Source organism: Puntigrus tetrazona, chromosome 6 (assembly GCF_018831695.1).
Source record: "Puntigrus tetrazona isolate hp1 chromosome 6, ASM1883169v1, whole genome shotgun sequence".
NCBI lineage: Eukaryota > Metazoa > Chordata > Actinopteri > Cypriniformes > Cyprinidae > Puntigrus > Puntigrus tetrazona.
Window position 1 is genome coordinate 23,700,618 of NC_056704.1, and position 17,074 is coordinate 23,717,691.

The window sequence follows — 17,074 nt, forward strand, 5'->3', positions numbered from 1 at the left end:
CTTGTCTAATCATAGCAATCCAACTATGCAAGCTAAACCTTAATGGAAAATACATGCAGATCTTGACTGTTAATCTCGGTCAGGAGTTATTATAGCATCGGAAAGCAATTTTGTGACTCAAGAGGAGACTTGTCGCTATGCCAACTCCAGATTCCCTAGCGAATGATAAAGGTTTTCTAGGCAAGCCACAGTCGTAGTGGCCTCCCGGTTCTGGAATCAAGTGCTTCCAGACAAATATTATGATCCCCTTTGAGACAAAGTTAAGTTAGAGGATGCGACCCAGTTAAGGCTGCATTGTATTTTCATCGTGTGTCGTTCTCAGAACTAATGTAAAGCTGTGTAAACAGTCTAACACCATTTCTGTATTTCATGAGGTAGTATAAATCTGGTTACAATGTGCATGTGGCAAATGCCAAATTGTTCTCACATGAATAATCGTCTTATACAGCACACATGCACTTCCCCTGCTAGCATGCACTTCAAGACTCCCACAGTTTTCAGATGAGAGCTCCTTGGGTGTAGTGGGAGCAGTACAAGTAACTCAGAATGCAAAAACTATACCATATAAAGAAAGCAGAGTGCTATGTAGCTGAGTTGTGCATCTCATTCATGCACACAAACACATACACAGACAAAAACACCTCGAAATGTATTTTTAAATCAAGCAATAAAAAGTAATTCAACAAATGTCTGGTAATAATGATAAAAATGGGATTTATGAAATTTGAATAAAGAAAAAGCTGTTTATTAATAATAATAATAATAATGCATTATTATAAGTATACAGTAATACAGGACTTCTAAATCATAAATCAAGCTTCTAGTTTGTAGTTAATTCATTGTAACTGTAGTTAATTGTCCTGTAATCTATAAATTATAGTTTGCATTAGTTTATACTTCTAAGTTAAAATTTCTCAATAGTAGTGTAAAAAAACACCTTTACCCTGTCAAAATCAGCTCTGTTTTTATCAAGCCGCTCTATCCCATGTTGCTTTAAATGCTGAATGAGCTCCGCTGACCCTGCCCTTCTCTTCCGTGGGGTGACCATCAGCCGCGAAACTGGCAAACTAGCACATTGTTATTAAAGGCATTCATAAAAATCTCACTTTTTCTGTAGATGAAGCTGGATCACAAATGATTTGTAGATCGAATTATATAGATCAAAAAGTAGCGCTAATCCTCCGTCGGGCGAAATTATGATTTTATTATTACATCAACAACAACTAAAGACTTAAATCGCTTTGTCTTCCCTGGAACTGGTCTAACGTGGATGAATTGATGACAGCTCACCCAGGCGGGTCTAAGATAAGACGGTCTTGTCAATCAACTATCGTGAGGGTGCATGTGCAGAACTCTTCATTCTGACAGGGAATCTCAGAACAGCCTGATTTGAGAGAAAGAGGATTTTGAAATAGGGATTTAAAAAAAGCATTGGGTGAATTTTTCTGTGGCGGAAGAGGACATGGACACTTTTATGTTCAAAGAACTCTGTAAAGTGAATTTTATGCGCCTGATCACCCAATTAATATTTACATAGACATACAAAAACAATATTTATGTAATTTATTGCACTGTAAATTGTTCTGCCTATTACATGTCTATTTTGATGGCATTTTTTAAAAGATAAACTGCTGCTACAAAATTTTAGAATGTGAGCTCCTTGGGTGTAGTCAAACTCCCGCGTGAAATGTATTTGACTGCAAAACTACCCTAAAGAAAGTAAAAGCTGTCCTGAGTGGCATGTTTCTTGTATCTCATCCACGCACACAAAAAACAGCCCACTATATTTTTTAATCATGAATAGAAGCAGCGCATTTAATCACCAATGGCTATTCAAGAATGTGGAGGTAACAATGATGAATTTTCTCATGGGCGCAGCAATTCAGCATAAAGAAAAAGTGATTTATTATGTTGTATGAAGCGATGGATTTTGTTTCAGGCTGATACTCTGCAGCACACTAAAGGGCCAGCTTAATATAAGCTTAGCCCGCTGGACAGGGATTATGCAACGGTGAGATTTAGAAAGCTGCAGAAGTTATGGCAGTGAGCCCCTTTCAGCCAGTCGCCTGCATAATCTGACTTCCGTCTCAGGAGGTCACCGCATCGATACTGGAACCGAGAGGTGCCAATATCCTGCCCTGCTTACTGCGTGCAGTGCAGTAAGTGCTGTAAATGCATGGTAGGCTGCGGCGTGCTGAGAATTAGTGAGCCACAGTGCTGCACCCTAGAAGGTCTGCAGGCGAAACCCTCTCTCAAGCATAAGATTTGACAAACTCAGTGACTGATTGACCAAATCCTGAAAATGTGTTGCTAGGAGTCAACCTTTTCCACAGCCAAAAGGACAGGCTCTGACCGGGCTGAACTCATGTGGCTGACGGGGAAGCACGGGCGACTTTTTCCCATGAGAGAAGCTTCTGAATCAATTAAAATCATCATCTCTTATCCAATTGGCTGGATTGTGTTGGTTCCGTGTGCTTAGCGCATGGATGCGCGCCAAGCAAAGCGCCAGAAAACATCATCAGACGTGAGAACAGCTTTGCTGTGGTATGACTAATCAGACTCTGGTAAAACAAAGCCCATTTCAGGCGATCTGAGAACAGCAGGCCAAGTCTTTACGATAGATTTGGCTTCTGCCTTTGCTCTACTTTCTCTTTTTATGGTGCTCTGAAAATGGAGTGTTGCCAGAGGAGAGGGAGAGATTCTTACTTGTGCATTTCTTAATGCCGGATCCTTCTTCAAGGCATGGCGGCTGAGCTTGCAGTTGAAATTGTTCTCCCAGAACTCCGCAAACCAGATATTCTCCTCGGTTGTTCTCTTTAGTGTGCGGCTGGTGAAGTAGCGATCAAAGCCTGAGGGGGTAGATCGGTAGAGATCTGTGTCACTTTAATGCGCTCTGTCAGAGTCAAAGCTCTCAACCAATGAACTTCAGAGAGCAACATGATTTGACGGAACATTTGCATCTAACATCATTTTCTGGCTCACCGAGAATGTTCTATTTCTTTGGCTATGAATAGTTCACATGCATGAATCTGTCATCATTTGCTCATCCTCATGTCAGTTCAAACTAGTTGACGCTTTTAAGTAAAACACAAAAGGATAATTTTTATGGAAGAGTTCCTAGTTATAGTTCATAGTTTTGGTGTTTCAAAAACATGAGACACAGAAGACTGCACAATAAACAATAAACTAATGCTGATATCAACTGGACACAAAATCCCATCAATATTAAGTTTGCATATTCTGGGGTCAGTGTCTTACTATATGGTGACGCTCCCACATAAACTTAATCTCAAACTTAATGCACACACTAACTTAACATGACAACATATTACTAGTATACATGTGTGTATAAATACACACAATAATAATAATAATAATAATAATATACATGTTCTATTTTTTTTTTCATTTTTTCTACAATAAATAAAAAATAATAATATACAATTTTCAAATACAGTTCAAAAATCAGGTTTCACAGGCTTTAAAATAAAGCTTAGTCTAGTCGGTGGATTTACTTTTAACAAAATGTGTTTACATGGCTTAGGAAGACTTGGAATAAAAGCACACTGACCACTTTTTAGCCCATTGAACACTTCTGCTGTGGAATTGTGTGTTTTTAAGTACTTAACAGGCTTGTCTGCATAAAGATACTTCAAGGTCGTCTTTTGTGTTCCATAGAGAAAGGAAATCAAATGCATTTGGAGGAGTTTTTGTTTTTGAGTGAACTATTCTTTTTACCACTATGCATGCGCCCAGAATTTGTTATGCTCTATTAAATGCATCATCAGTAGCCAAAGTGTTGTCAGAAAACATTAAGCACACGCTCCGGTTCAGAACTGGTCTCTAATGGATGAGAGCGACCACTGACAAGTGGAGGATTTAATCTGTCACTTGCCTCTGATGTTCTGTCGTTTGGGTAGGATGGTGACAGCTCCTCGGCCATTTCCTCCTGGTGAAGCACTGGCGATATCTTCGAGCCCCAGCTATCTGACCACCCACAGGAAGTGACCGACTCCGTCTGATTGGTTTTTTTTGCCGCCTGCAGTAGCCGCCTGTTAAGAGATGAGTGGCAGATTTTATAAAATTGCTGAATATAGGCTTCTTGCCCCATGCTCTGAGTCACATCAACTCTAATTACTTGTTTGCAATTATTGTCTGCATTCTGTGGTGCTTTGGTGATTCTCCATTTACAGTAACTGCAAATCAATATGTTATTGAAAGGTCAGTATTGACACTGCTCAGAGCTGAAATTTCTCTAAGCATTCTCCGTCAGGCACGGTGGCAATTGATGTCAAAATTAGTCATGCACAACTGACAGCAAAAAGCATTTCCCAAGATAATAATGGCTCAATAAAGTATGTTTCAGGCGTGGCGCATACAAAATAATTTGCTTGTCTTTTAAACAGAAGCGCCTTCACTTTCAGTGCTTTTCCATAAGCCATGAATTCATTTTCTGGGCTTATATGCCAGTAACTTATCAATATTTTTAATAACCGCATAAGAATTCGGCCACATCTTAGCCAACTACGCCCTCGCTGCATTTTATTTACCTACATTAAACGTGAAATGGCATTCACCACTCATTTCACTAGCAAAATGAAGCATTAACTATATAAATGCAAATAGCGGTTTGGCTATTGGTTAATATTAATCAACAGTCTACATGGTCAAATAAGGTGATATCAGCTGAAAAGGAAACTTAAAACAAGTTATTAAATTCCGATGATTGATATCTGTGGAATATCATCCATAAATTCAAAATATGTATTAAAGTATACAAGGTCAGTTTTGATTCATATTCATGTTATCAAGAAGTTTTTTATTATAAGAAAAGCATACTTTCTGAATTACAGGTGCATCGATGTGAACATGGATAAACAAGCCATTATGAACTCAAGGACAACGGCTGACAAACAATAATTAGAGAAGCATGATTAAACAGTCATCCTGAACGCTTAAGCAAGCAACAAATTGAAAAAGTTTGACTATAATTATTCCTTCAAATTAAAATGATTATTATTCAATGGAAGTCTAATAGCACATTTAAGTGAAGGCTTTTTGTCAATTTTCATGAGAACAGCTGGGTTCTAATAGTTCTGATTAGATACTCCAGGTGCTCAGTGTTAGCGCGTTCAAACGTCCATGGGGCAAATTAAACGTGTTAGAATAGAGGTCAGGGGGAAATGAGTTTTTCACTTCCCTGCAAAGTCCTTTCTCAGAAAGCAATAGCCATGTTGGTGTTTGTTTTATTAACTTTGTAACTCTGCACAAATTAATTAATAGCGGAAATAAGGTTAACTACTTCACCGTAGCTGCAATAAAAGAATTTATACTGTATAGTTCTTCAAGATAGATGCTAATATAAAAACAACAAAAAGCTACTCACCTTATATCGTCCTCATTTGCAAATATAATAACAACCCTCGTGATTCGGATTTTCTCCCAGTCTCTGAATTATCTTATCAAACTCCCTGGTTTCCTGCCTCACGGGGATTTTACAGACTGTGAGATACACACACTTCCTGTGGGGGGAATAAAGAAAAAGTGGCATTATTACTAGTTGCAAAAATATGGAATCACACATTTCTGCAGTTTATTGTGAAAAGTCCTGTGCAAACACATTCATGCACTGGTTGCTATTTTTGTCAGCAAACATATGCTATAAAAACTTATCACAAGGAGCTACTTCTAACTCATCTGACCTTTAAAAATTACTTTTGTTGGTGTGACTATAGTGTAGTCAAGTCTATTTAGATATATTAAATCATATTTTTTGACATTAGTGAATACAATCACTACATTTTTCAAGGTTACTTGACAAAACATTTTTACGGTGCACCTGAACAGAACAATATTTTAAATGCATCAGAGTGTGTATACACTATGTTGAAGTCAAGTGACTTGGCTTTATCCTTATCATTTTCTCTGCACGGTTGACTGAGATCAATACCAGACCCCTTAAGACCAAGGCCAAGACCTGCTGGTCCAAGGAGCTGAAAAATAGAAGATCCTGAATTTATTGCAGCATTAAGTCACTTTCGATAGTGGCTAAGTAGCCATTTAGAGCTGTGGAATTGTCTGCAATGGTCAAGATATCGCAGCCACCTTGTGCTGGGGGTAATTATCACCTTTGTGGTATTTCTGATAACTTATGCTGAGACCATACCTAGACCAAACTTACATTTTGATACATTCTGAGGTCTGAGGTAAAAAATTTCATCTGTAGCGCAAGCAGTAAAGTACAATGAGAATGTATAAAACGGGAAAAAAGTATGCTATGCTATTTGCTTTACATAAAAGCATCTGTGTTTTATATATTTTCCCTCTATATATAAAGGGATGTCAGCATGGGTAATTATGCTGTCATGTCACATCTTGCCTCAGGCTTCTAAATTTCTCACCAGATTATTGGTTCTCTCTACCAAAATCCCACTTGATAACAAGTACCTTCAATATATAAAAGAGCAAAATCAAGTGGATATAATTAGCTTTCTTAACAGTAGAAAATCTGGATGTTACAGAAAAACTTCATTGTTTAGTTTTGGAACCCCAATGTGTTAAAGTTCTGCTCTGCTGGGTTCTTAAATTGCATCAGTTCCCATTATCAGCTGTTTTGTTTTGTTATCATGCATCGTTACTGTATGTTTAACAAATGCCTAACTCTTTTTGTTGTAGAAAGTCTCATCTTCGTAATCTCAACTGTTACATATCTATCTTCCTTTCACAGATGCCTTGAATTAACCTCCTGTCATATCAGCAAATAGTCATATGCAGATTAACTGCAAAAAGCGCATAATAATAAGCTCATTAAACTTCTACATCCTTTCCGAGAAAACACTGAGCCCTTGTAAACTTCCCCACAAACCGATGGTTGCCGTTCCAAGGAGAGGGCGTTTTCAAAGAGTTTGACCTGTCTCGCTGAGAGAGGAACACTGATTTGCATCAAAGGCGCACTTAGACAGAAAAGAGAACCTCAAAGATGCCATATGGAGAGGCTTCCTAACGGCGGGAGTCTTGCAGTCACTTGCAGCCCTCTGCTGCGTGCATATGCTACTTTGAGGCAGGAGATATTTTGAATGACTGAAGGCCTCAAGGTAAGAACTCCACATGTCACTGAATGAGACAGCTATGAAGCAGAGAAAGTCACACAGCGACTTGGGTGGGTGTGTATGCAACTGTTTTCTGTTTTAATATGTTTTACAGAAAGTATTTTACAGTAGTTAAAACATGTAAAGAGTTTGTTCAAATGCTAGCAATAGGAATTGCAAAAAGAAAGATCAAATTTAACATATTTCATTCTAATAGGAATAAATGGTTTTCTAAAAAGGAACAAATGGTGTTTTGATGCATTCCTGTATGCATGCCTTGTGCGAATTGACCAAAATATGCACAAGCATTTCCAGGGAAGTCATATTTGATGCTTAATCAAAAATAATGAACAGCAGGAGGGGGTGATCTGAGAACAGATGGGTACTGACAAGATGGAGGAACTGACTGAGTTATAAGAGTTCTTTGTGTGGGTAGGTCAGTTTTCTATTTATTTACTTTTTTTTGGAACCAGTATTCAAAACAGATTTTTGAAAGGAGGCTTTGCTCTTTCTGTCCACTGTGTCCATAGAAACGAATGGCATGCACAATGTACTAAGAACCATTTAATAAAGTAGAAGTACCAATAATTAATAATGTGATTATAGACTAAATGTTAGAATGGTAATCTTAAATTAAAATTCTAAATTAAATTAAATTAAATTAACAAATAAATTTAATGTTAAAACACTGAAAAAGAGTCATAACCTAATTGTAAGAAGGTTCTAATAATAGCAATGACACATTCAGAGCCTGAGTGAGCCCAAAGTGACAGGATGTAAAAAAGTTGATCCTCTGATTTGTGGCAGACTCCAATTATCCTTTCCAGAAATAAAGAGAAGATTCTAACAACGCATCCATATGCTCAAGCTGCCTGTCTTTAGTAGCAATTAAGGGACAGTTCTACCCAAGACTCAACTAAATATTCTTTCATCATGTATTCTCCCTTGTGTCATTTCTAAGAGAAATAAGAACAATGTACTGGTAGCTGTTTTCTTTTCAATTATAATAAACACGCACTCAAAGCTTAAGGAACGACAAGAAATCACTTCTAAAGGCATCATAAAATTGGTCCACACAAGTCATGCGCTATATTGCGAGTCTTCCAAAGCCTATGTGTGAGAAACATAAAATGAAAGTTCTCATTCACTAAAAGTCTCATTAAATCTGAGTAAATGATGAAAAATTTCATTTCTTCATGAACCATTTATTTAAATAGCGCATTTCCAGTCATAAACATTTTCTAAATTCGCTTGAGAAAAGGAAGCTGATCCATTATTCCACACATTTCTGAAACAGCACACAACAGAGGAAAAAAAGGTTGTCTTCTTTCTTGAAGCAAAAGTTTTGGCTTTGGATTGAGACTTTATGCTTCTGTCTGGGTTTACCATGTTAGATTTAAAAGGGACGACAGCGTCGATTTTCACGAGTGAGTGGATGTCTGTCATGTTTTCCTCAAGAACTCCCACAGACTTCAACATGATAAAGAACCCCAGCAATCCACGGCGCCGACTGGGATATCTAACTTGGATATATATTTCAAAAATCCCTTTTAGCGGGCACTTTTATCAACAAAAATCTATGCTGCATTTGCACCTCACCCAGAATCAGACACTCACGGTTCTTGAGAGCAGCCTGTCAGAGAGGAATCGCAAAAAGAATAGCACACGCCAGACCGAATCTCGTGACGCTATATATAATAATCTGCATGTTTGTCTCCACTAATTATGAAGGTTATAATTGTTGATCCATTATTGCAAAGCCTTAGGTAACTCACCATATGACTAACCTCCCTCTTGATTAGATTTACCAGGGCCTCCGAGGTTTCTGTATTTGATCTCCACATGGAATCAATTACAGCAGGCAAATCTTATTTATCAAATATTGAGATTTATGTATGCTGAGAGCAGCGTAGGCTGTTTACTTTGTTATTGTGCCATGCCATGGCTGAAGATTGCTCATCACTCAGCGTGGCCCAAGCCAACCTCCACAGTACCACTGGGCGACTATTTTCCATGGTGATGTATGCTAGTGGCAGTCACCTTTCAAAACTCACCAAATCTATTCCTTCATTTCAGAATTCGACCCTTCAAGGTCCTCAGCAGCAGGCGCATTATAAATTTGGCCCATTACTGAAACCCAGAAGATATTGAAAATATCGAATGAGGTTCTGCTTGAAGGAGAGCCAACAAAGAGAACTGGTGCTGCATTTTTTTCCTCAATGCTTCGGATGATCTTTTGGGGTAGACTACTTATCGCCGCGCAAACTTGTTCAATTTGATTACCGCTAACCTACTGCGTATTAGATAGCACACACTGGTTACAGACATTACAAGCAAATAACTGATATCGATACAGGGTTAAGATGTCACAAAGCCCTCCTTTGAAAACGGCATGAAAGACAGAGCAGAAAAACAGTGAGGCGTTTACAAAAACATAGTGTTTTTCTGCTTTTTCCCTGAAGGCAGGACTGAATTGAATCATGTGTTGGTCAGGGCAGGAACACACACATATACACAAAAAATGAAGTCGGGAATGCCTTCGGGCCTGGAATTGAAGAGCCCTGTCTTACGCTCTATAGGTATACTTGAGTCTGCAGGGAATGACGAACAAATCATAAGACGATCAAACATTATGTGCCAAAGAGGCGGCTCTTCATGTCCATCATTTAAAATGTATGGGCTAAGGTTAGATATGGTCACTGTAATCAAACACCCATAGCCTACAGACCCTCAATATAACAGGGTCTCTTTACTGGGGCGTTTTCTCTGAGGAGAATAGAGAGGCAGTGCCTTCGCTTAGAAAGACTTATGGCTAGAAAAGATGACGGATGACTTAATAATATTAATCTTTGCTATATTTCTGCATTAATGCAGATATTATTTTAAAAAAGAAAATAAAATGAGCAGCAATAAAAAGAATTGCTGACCAATAGTTAGAAAAAGCTGATTCTTGATGATATTAATAATTAAAAATATTTGTTTTACTCTATTATTGCAGTTATATATATTTTTTTAGCAATGTCAAAAATGTTTGCATTATTAATACAAATGTGCATATCGGCATTTGTTGTTTGTTGATAGTGCAAAGTAAATGGTGTTCCATACGGTATGCTTTTAATTCAGTCACTGTGCAAACATTAAACGGAACATTAATTCATACTGAACTAAAACTAAACCTAAAATGATGAAAAACATTTGCCTCTTCATTTCAGAAGATCAACACACATCACTGCACTTTCCCCACTGAATCTGTCCCTATTTCACTCCAGTCAGATAATAATATCTGAGAGAATGTGCTGTACAACACATATATATTACAATATATTACAATAAGTAAGCATTATTTATCAGCCTGCTACGATGTGCAGGATACCATGCTCGGTCCCTTCGCTCTCTGTGGTACACCACTGCTCGGTCTCATCTGCGTTATTTATTCATTTGTTGCCATGAATTATAAAGGAATTACTCCAAGCAGGCAATGCTACACAAACATAATTCATAAACATCTACATTGTGCCCTGCAAAGAGATCATATACGAAAAAAAAAAAAAAAAATTATTTTATTTAAACATAGGGGATCGAATTCTATTCTATGCTAATAAACACATTATGGTGTAAAATAAAATGAATTAAAACATAAGAAAAAGAAAAAAAAAAACAGGCAGCCAAAAATGTTTATAATAAATCATATTTCAATTCAACGTTTCCTCTAAGTGATTTTGCATGCAAACAAACAAACAGATAAAGAAAGTACAACTAAATAAATAAAAGTCTCAGGCCTTTGACTTCCACTATAATTGAAGATCCTACACTTAGGATCAATCTTTGGAACAAAGGCAACTAATATGATTGAAAATACTTTAGTTGACACTTAAAAACTGTATACATGTAACTCAATGGGGACAATATAATAGAATTATTCAGCTAGACATCCTACTCATCTACTGTATTACTGCAGTCCAGAGACAGGATGGAGATATATGTGAGCTAAGCACCATGGGAGACATTCTATCGACCCACCCAGCCAAGACTTAAGCTATTAATTATCTTTGTTTGTTTGTTTCTGTCTCTTCTTCCTCATTCCCTGTTGTCCCTTTTCTTTCGTCTTGGCACTTGCTCTTTCTCTACGCCCTGGACAGATGTGCAAACACTCCCGTGAAGCTATAAGAAGACGGCATGGCCCTGCAGTGACGCTCATGGTTATTCATATCACGGCCCTCAAGTCTCACGCCATCCGTCCAGCCTCCTCTAAACACAGCTGTGGGAGTGGTCAGGATATTCAAAAGATACATAATGGGGCCTTTTTATATGGTGTATGAAGAAAAACATAAAGCATGAATAACTGTCACCATTTCTTCTGTCCATATCCAACCATCAGCAATGAGTTATAATCAGTCTTGGAGGTGCTATTAGCATTTTCTTCTGAAGTACTTTCTGTGCTAGCATATTACGACTAAATTTGTCACAGTATGAAAATCAGAGTAGTCGGTAACCTGGAAATGACCTTAAAAGTGGGGACACATTATAAACATGGCTCATGAATATTAATTAGGTGATATAATGTTTCCCCAGGAGTACTAGCCATATAAGGATTACCATTTATCGATTGAGTGTTAAATTGATTGACTGCTGATGCAACCAGTAGACAGTGGATTCTGCTTGATCTTAAAGCCGCCATTTTATATCACTATTTTATATCACCATTTTACAACACATTTTTTCCTTCACTAGCACTCTCTTATATTATGGTTAGAGATTAAAATAATGATTTAATATATGATTTTGGTTACACAGACTATCCGAAATATTCTTAAAGCATACACAATACACACATAAACATGTAAACAAAATCTTTTTTTTTTTATGTATGCGATTAATCACGTGTGATGTCATTATTCGTGCAGGTGATGCACTATAAAAATATATAGATACGTCTGAAAATATTCAAACGTATCATCCATTTAGTAATGACTATACATCTTAACTCAAAAATAATAAAATAAATATAAATAAGACAAAAACAAACAAACAAAGCGGTACCAGTAAAGCATATAGTAAAATATGATGTCATTTTTGCAACATATGTTACGTCTAAACAGTTTTATTGAGACATAGACAAGCTTTAAACACACAGCTTCTGTTGATGTCTCCAGCTGTTCAAACAAACAGACCAAAGCACAGACCAAGTCTCAGTGTTCAAGTCTCCATATATTTTCTGTCTGCACACTTTAAGCCGAGATGGGGAAATTATGCAAACTATTAATATCTAAAATTCAGAAAGTCATTGTATGAACATACGATTTTTCTATCAGCAAAGTAAATATGACCTTTAAAAATGAACTTTTGACTACTTTTCTTAGCTCTCCTTTTGACGAATATGACTTCCACAATTACATTCCAAACAGAGTCGTTTCTTATTAATTCAGCTCTCTCTAAATGCAAGCCCATTTTTCATTTCATGGTTTTAAAATGTTCCTCTCTTCCAAATTGATTGTCTTTCCTATTGGCGAATGCAATTTGATACATTTATATGAAACTACCCCAACCACTAATTCTCATACACCAAAGATATTTTGGATCACGTAATTTAACTAACATATGCATTAATGAGCTAATCCATTATGCACTGCACATCTACAGTCATTCAAAATGTGTTTGGACACATATTTGAGCACTGCTGTGCCTGTTAGAAGAGGAAGTGTAATTTTTCTACAATGGAACCGGAAAGAAATGTTCTTATGTGTGACTGGGAAGCATACAAAGGTGGCAATTAGACGTTATCGACAACGGTTAACTTCAGCTATTTATTCCAACTCTGAACCGTAACTTCACAAGAACCACACCTCAGATGTACTTTTCTAGACTTTAAGTCTTTTTCACACCAAGCAAACAAACTCAAGCTTTTGGCACAGAGTGTCACGCTGATTCTCCATTTATGAGGAAGAGGCAGTTCTTAAGATAGGAACAGATGTTGATAGCCTCAATGCGTAGGAGAAACCATGGACACGTGAGGAGGACACTGTTACCCTAGAGAAAAGAAAGGAGTATGACTCCATCTCCCTCAGAACTTCCTCTAGGCGGTTTTGAGTCTTCTCTGAAAGACTATTCATAGAACTTGACTGGAACAATTTTAGCTTCCATCTGTTTGCATCCACCGGTGCTTGAGGGTTATGAAAACTTTTTAAGATCCAAATAACTGTATAATGTGAGAAATGACAAATTCTTTACTAAATATTTAATGTAGCATCTAAATTTATAACAAATTAGACTGAGTGCATTCAAATTTCTTTTTCTGATCTGTGCAATGCAAAAAGTTCTGTAGCTATTACCCGGTAACAAAAACCTGGAACCCACCGCCCAGGGGCTACATGTTGGTTCTAGCCTGTCAGCTAAGCTTTAACCTGAAGCACTAGTGACAGTTACAGACCTGGAAACTCGGAAGGAAATTTAGAAGGAAATCAATAGCTGAACTCAGTATTCCTCGCACAAATCATAAGACCGCTTTCCCCTGGAGTGCACTTGAAGTTTCATTTCTCAGGAAGGAAATGCAGTTGGGAAGGAAAAGCTTTGGAAAATATTGCTGCTTTTGATAAGCTTAAAGTACAGGATTCATTTCACAAAACAAATAGATGTGCATTTGCAGAAACAAATATCAATGTTTTGAAGGCAATGGAATAGCGTTAAGGTTTTAGTGTAAAATGTCATAAAGTTAAATTTGATAGAGGAAGAAAAGGAAGAGAGATCAATAGCAATATGCAATAGAGACTCATAGACTGATGCCAGAAAGAAATAAGAAATTCATTATGCAATTTTGTACATTGTTTGAGTTTCAGTTAATTGCAGAAAAATGTGAGAACAAAAACAAAAACTAGGAAACCATTGCAATAAAGAAGTACACTTTAGCCTATTTTTAAAAAGAGTACTTATTACATAAATAATACACTTTAAAGGGTGTGGAGTGAATGTAATGTTTTGAACAATGAATTGCATGTTAATTGTAACAACTTTTTTATTACTCTTTTTTTTTTTTACAAACATACTGACAAACAAAATGTCATTTCTGTTGAAACTTTTATGTCATGTATTTAAATATATTTGTAAGTACACAATGGTAATGATTAAGTTGGAATATTAAGCTGCTGTAATATCCCAAAACACTACAGTCAATATTCTTATCAAGTTTGTCTCACCTGCTTTAGTATGTTGGCACTTATTTAAAGCAGGACAAAATGTTATTAAAACAATAATTTAAAGTGTGCTTTTACGCAAAACCTCTAATCTGACATTATTGCAAAAAGTGTGTTAAAAAACTATGTTTTATTTATGTGCACTTTAGTGTCTTTGTATTTCATTTATATTATCTTTTTTAAAAATATATACTTTTAAGAATCAAGCACACTGCAACTGCACATTAAAACAGTTATGCACACATCTTTTCACAAGGATACCAGTGCTAATTTGCAAACACAGACGGTCATTTCCTGTCTGAGTGGGCAATTCTTAGCCATAAAAAGCTACAGTGAAGACCAGGCTACGCTGCATGCGGAAATTTGGGCAGAGTAAGACTGTCAAATTTCAAAAATATTCCCAAAGTGAATGCAAACACACTCTTACCCTCTTCCCGAGATTTCTGGGTGAATGCGTCCACGCCGCTCTCTCCGTAATTCCTCCGATGCCACTGTGGAGACATAATTCCAGCGCATGGCCCCTGACTATATCCACCATAGCCTGTGCTTGATAGGTGTCTGGCGGTGCGACGCGGGAGAAGAAGTCATAACGGGTGTTGTCGCTCAGCTCAGGAGCCGTGGAGGCATAACTCACCTGGGGAATCTGTAGGAGGAGTCAGAAACATAAATCCCATTCAGGCATTGAAGTACACAATTCCCAAAACCCCTGCTGCTTCTGAGCTCACCTCTGACAGATTATAACATGCTCCATCATCCCAGACTACATCCCCTACCAAGCTCTCTCTTACACAGCCACAGGTGGCACACTCAAGACCGCGGGATGAGCGCAGTCCATTCAGAAATGAGATGTGTGGAAAGCAACAACAAGCTGGTCAACAACTACCACACTTTCACAGACTAGTTTACAGGAACCCCAATGAGATGAGAATCTCTTATAGGAATAGCTCACTTCAAGTGAGATTTTCTGTATTATTTATACAACCTCATGTCTTCCAAACCTGCATGAGCCTGCATTTTTGCATCTTGGCATTGAAATCTGCTATAGCTCTCTTTGGCATGTTAACTTAAGTTCATGAGAAACATCTGACTTGTGAATGAATAATTATTTTGAGTTGGATCTTTTCAATGAATCATTTGTTTCGCTTCATATAACTGTTCTGAACGATTCTTGACCTCCGCTTTAAGTTGTCAACTAAAGAGAAAGAATATCAGATTATCAGCTTAAATTTCAGAGCTCTTGTCAAACTGTTAAGCCAGCAACGTGAAATTCATTTGGACTACTTTTATGACACGTCCATGGTGTTTTTGAATAATTCAAAACAACCCAACAGACTTAGGCACTTCAAAATGTCAACCTCTGAGTTCTTAGGAAAAATGAGGACATGAGAGTGAGTAAATTCTAACAGAAAAAGAGTGAACTAACCCCTTCTGACTGAATTGTGTTGGAAATTCATACACAGGCTACACCGAACAACAGACACACAAATCAAGCGTGATGTGAAACTTAAGCAATCACCGTAAAATGGATCGCTGGTGATGCTTGGAATACATTAAGCTAATGTCAGACATAACATAATGGATGGCTTGCACCACCAAGAATGTAATTTATACAAGTTTATTAACTTGGCTATTGTGTACATACTCTGGCTTTTAAGCCCACTCTCTCCAGACATAATACCAGCAGTATGGCTCCATTAAAAGGATCATAAATTCATCTGCGCAGAGGACAACAAAATATCAGTCAAAACAATAAACAAACGAGAGGCTCTTTCGAAATCCAAACAGACTGCAGGTCGATCATCGTCCCACCTTGACACTGGCTAGTAACATTTATTGAGAATGTACAAATGAAGCTTGACTCATGATTTGTTTTTAAATTCTTTTGAGATGGACATAATGCTGAATGCTGTCTTAAATTGAATTTTGCCTTAAATTTAACTTAGGCATTATGTCATAGTTTCAAATGTTTTATTCAACCGTATATCAGTCCAATCGAATCATAAAATGCAATTCATGAAAATAAATGTAAATTTGACAACAAAATACTGGAATGTAAATATTGCACTCTAATGCAGAGCTATATATAGGTTAATATGCACAGTACTGCCTCTGGGTAGCAAGTGGTCTTGCTTTTCATGCAACAATTTTGCAGGTCAGAGGAATAGAGACAGGCTGAAAGAATCCCTGTAAAGCAGCTCTTACTGCCTGGCAGGTCACGCAATGCTGGCATTTAGTAAGCAAATATGATGGCTGCTGTCCTTTGAATGTTTAGTTCATTGGTTCAGCTTCATTGACAGCTGACTGACATCAACAGAAACGCATGTTAAATATCTACCTTTCAATATACGCAATGATAACCTTTACATTGGGATCCAAACATCTGACATCTAATAATGTCAAATTTAAAGTTATGACATAAAACTATGAAATATTTAGGATTTGGACTATTTATAGGTAATCAAAATGCAAATTTGTGTGAGTAACTTCTTTAAACGCTTAGGCTATTCTTAACATCTGGAATTATTGTGAAGTTATTTCTTATTAGTTATGTTTGCTGCACACTTTTTAAATGGAGCACCACATGACAGTTTGTGTTTGGCAAGACATCTTAATAAGCACTGCCTACACAATGTTACAGAAAAGCAAATGTAATCTCTAAAAATGACAACCAAATGTTCCTCTGACTTAGTTAGGGATGTTTCTTATTGCCTTCCCATAGTTTAAACAGTAGAGCGTGGCGCTAGCAATGCCAAGAGAAGGCAAGAACTGGATGAATGCATCTGTCAAATTTGTACATGC

The 17,074-nt window shown here is 37.2% G+C and overlaps 1 pseudogene; it reads right to left on the bottom strand.

Annotated features, from left to right (window-relative positions):
- LOC122347532 overlaps nucleotides 1–17,074 on the bottom strand; it is a 663,620-nt pseudogene that overhangs the window by 565,937 nt on the left and 80,609 nt on the right.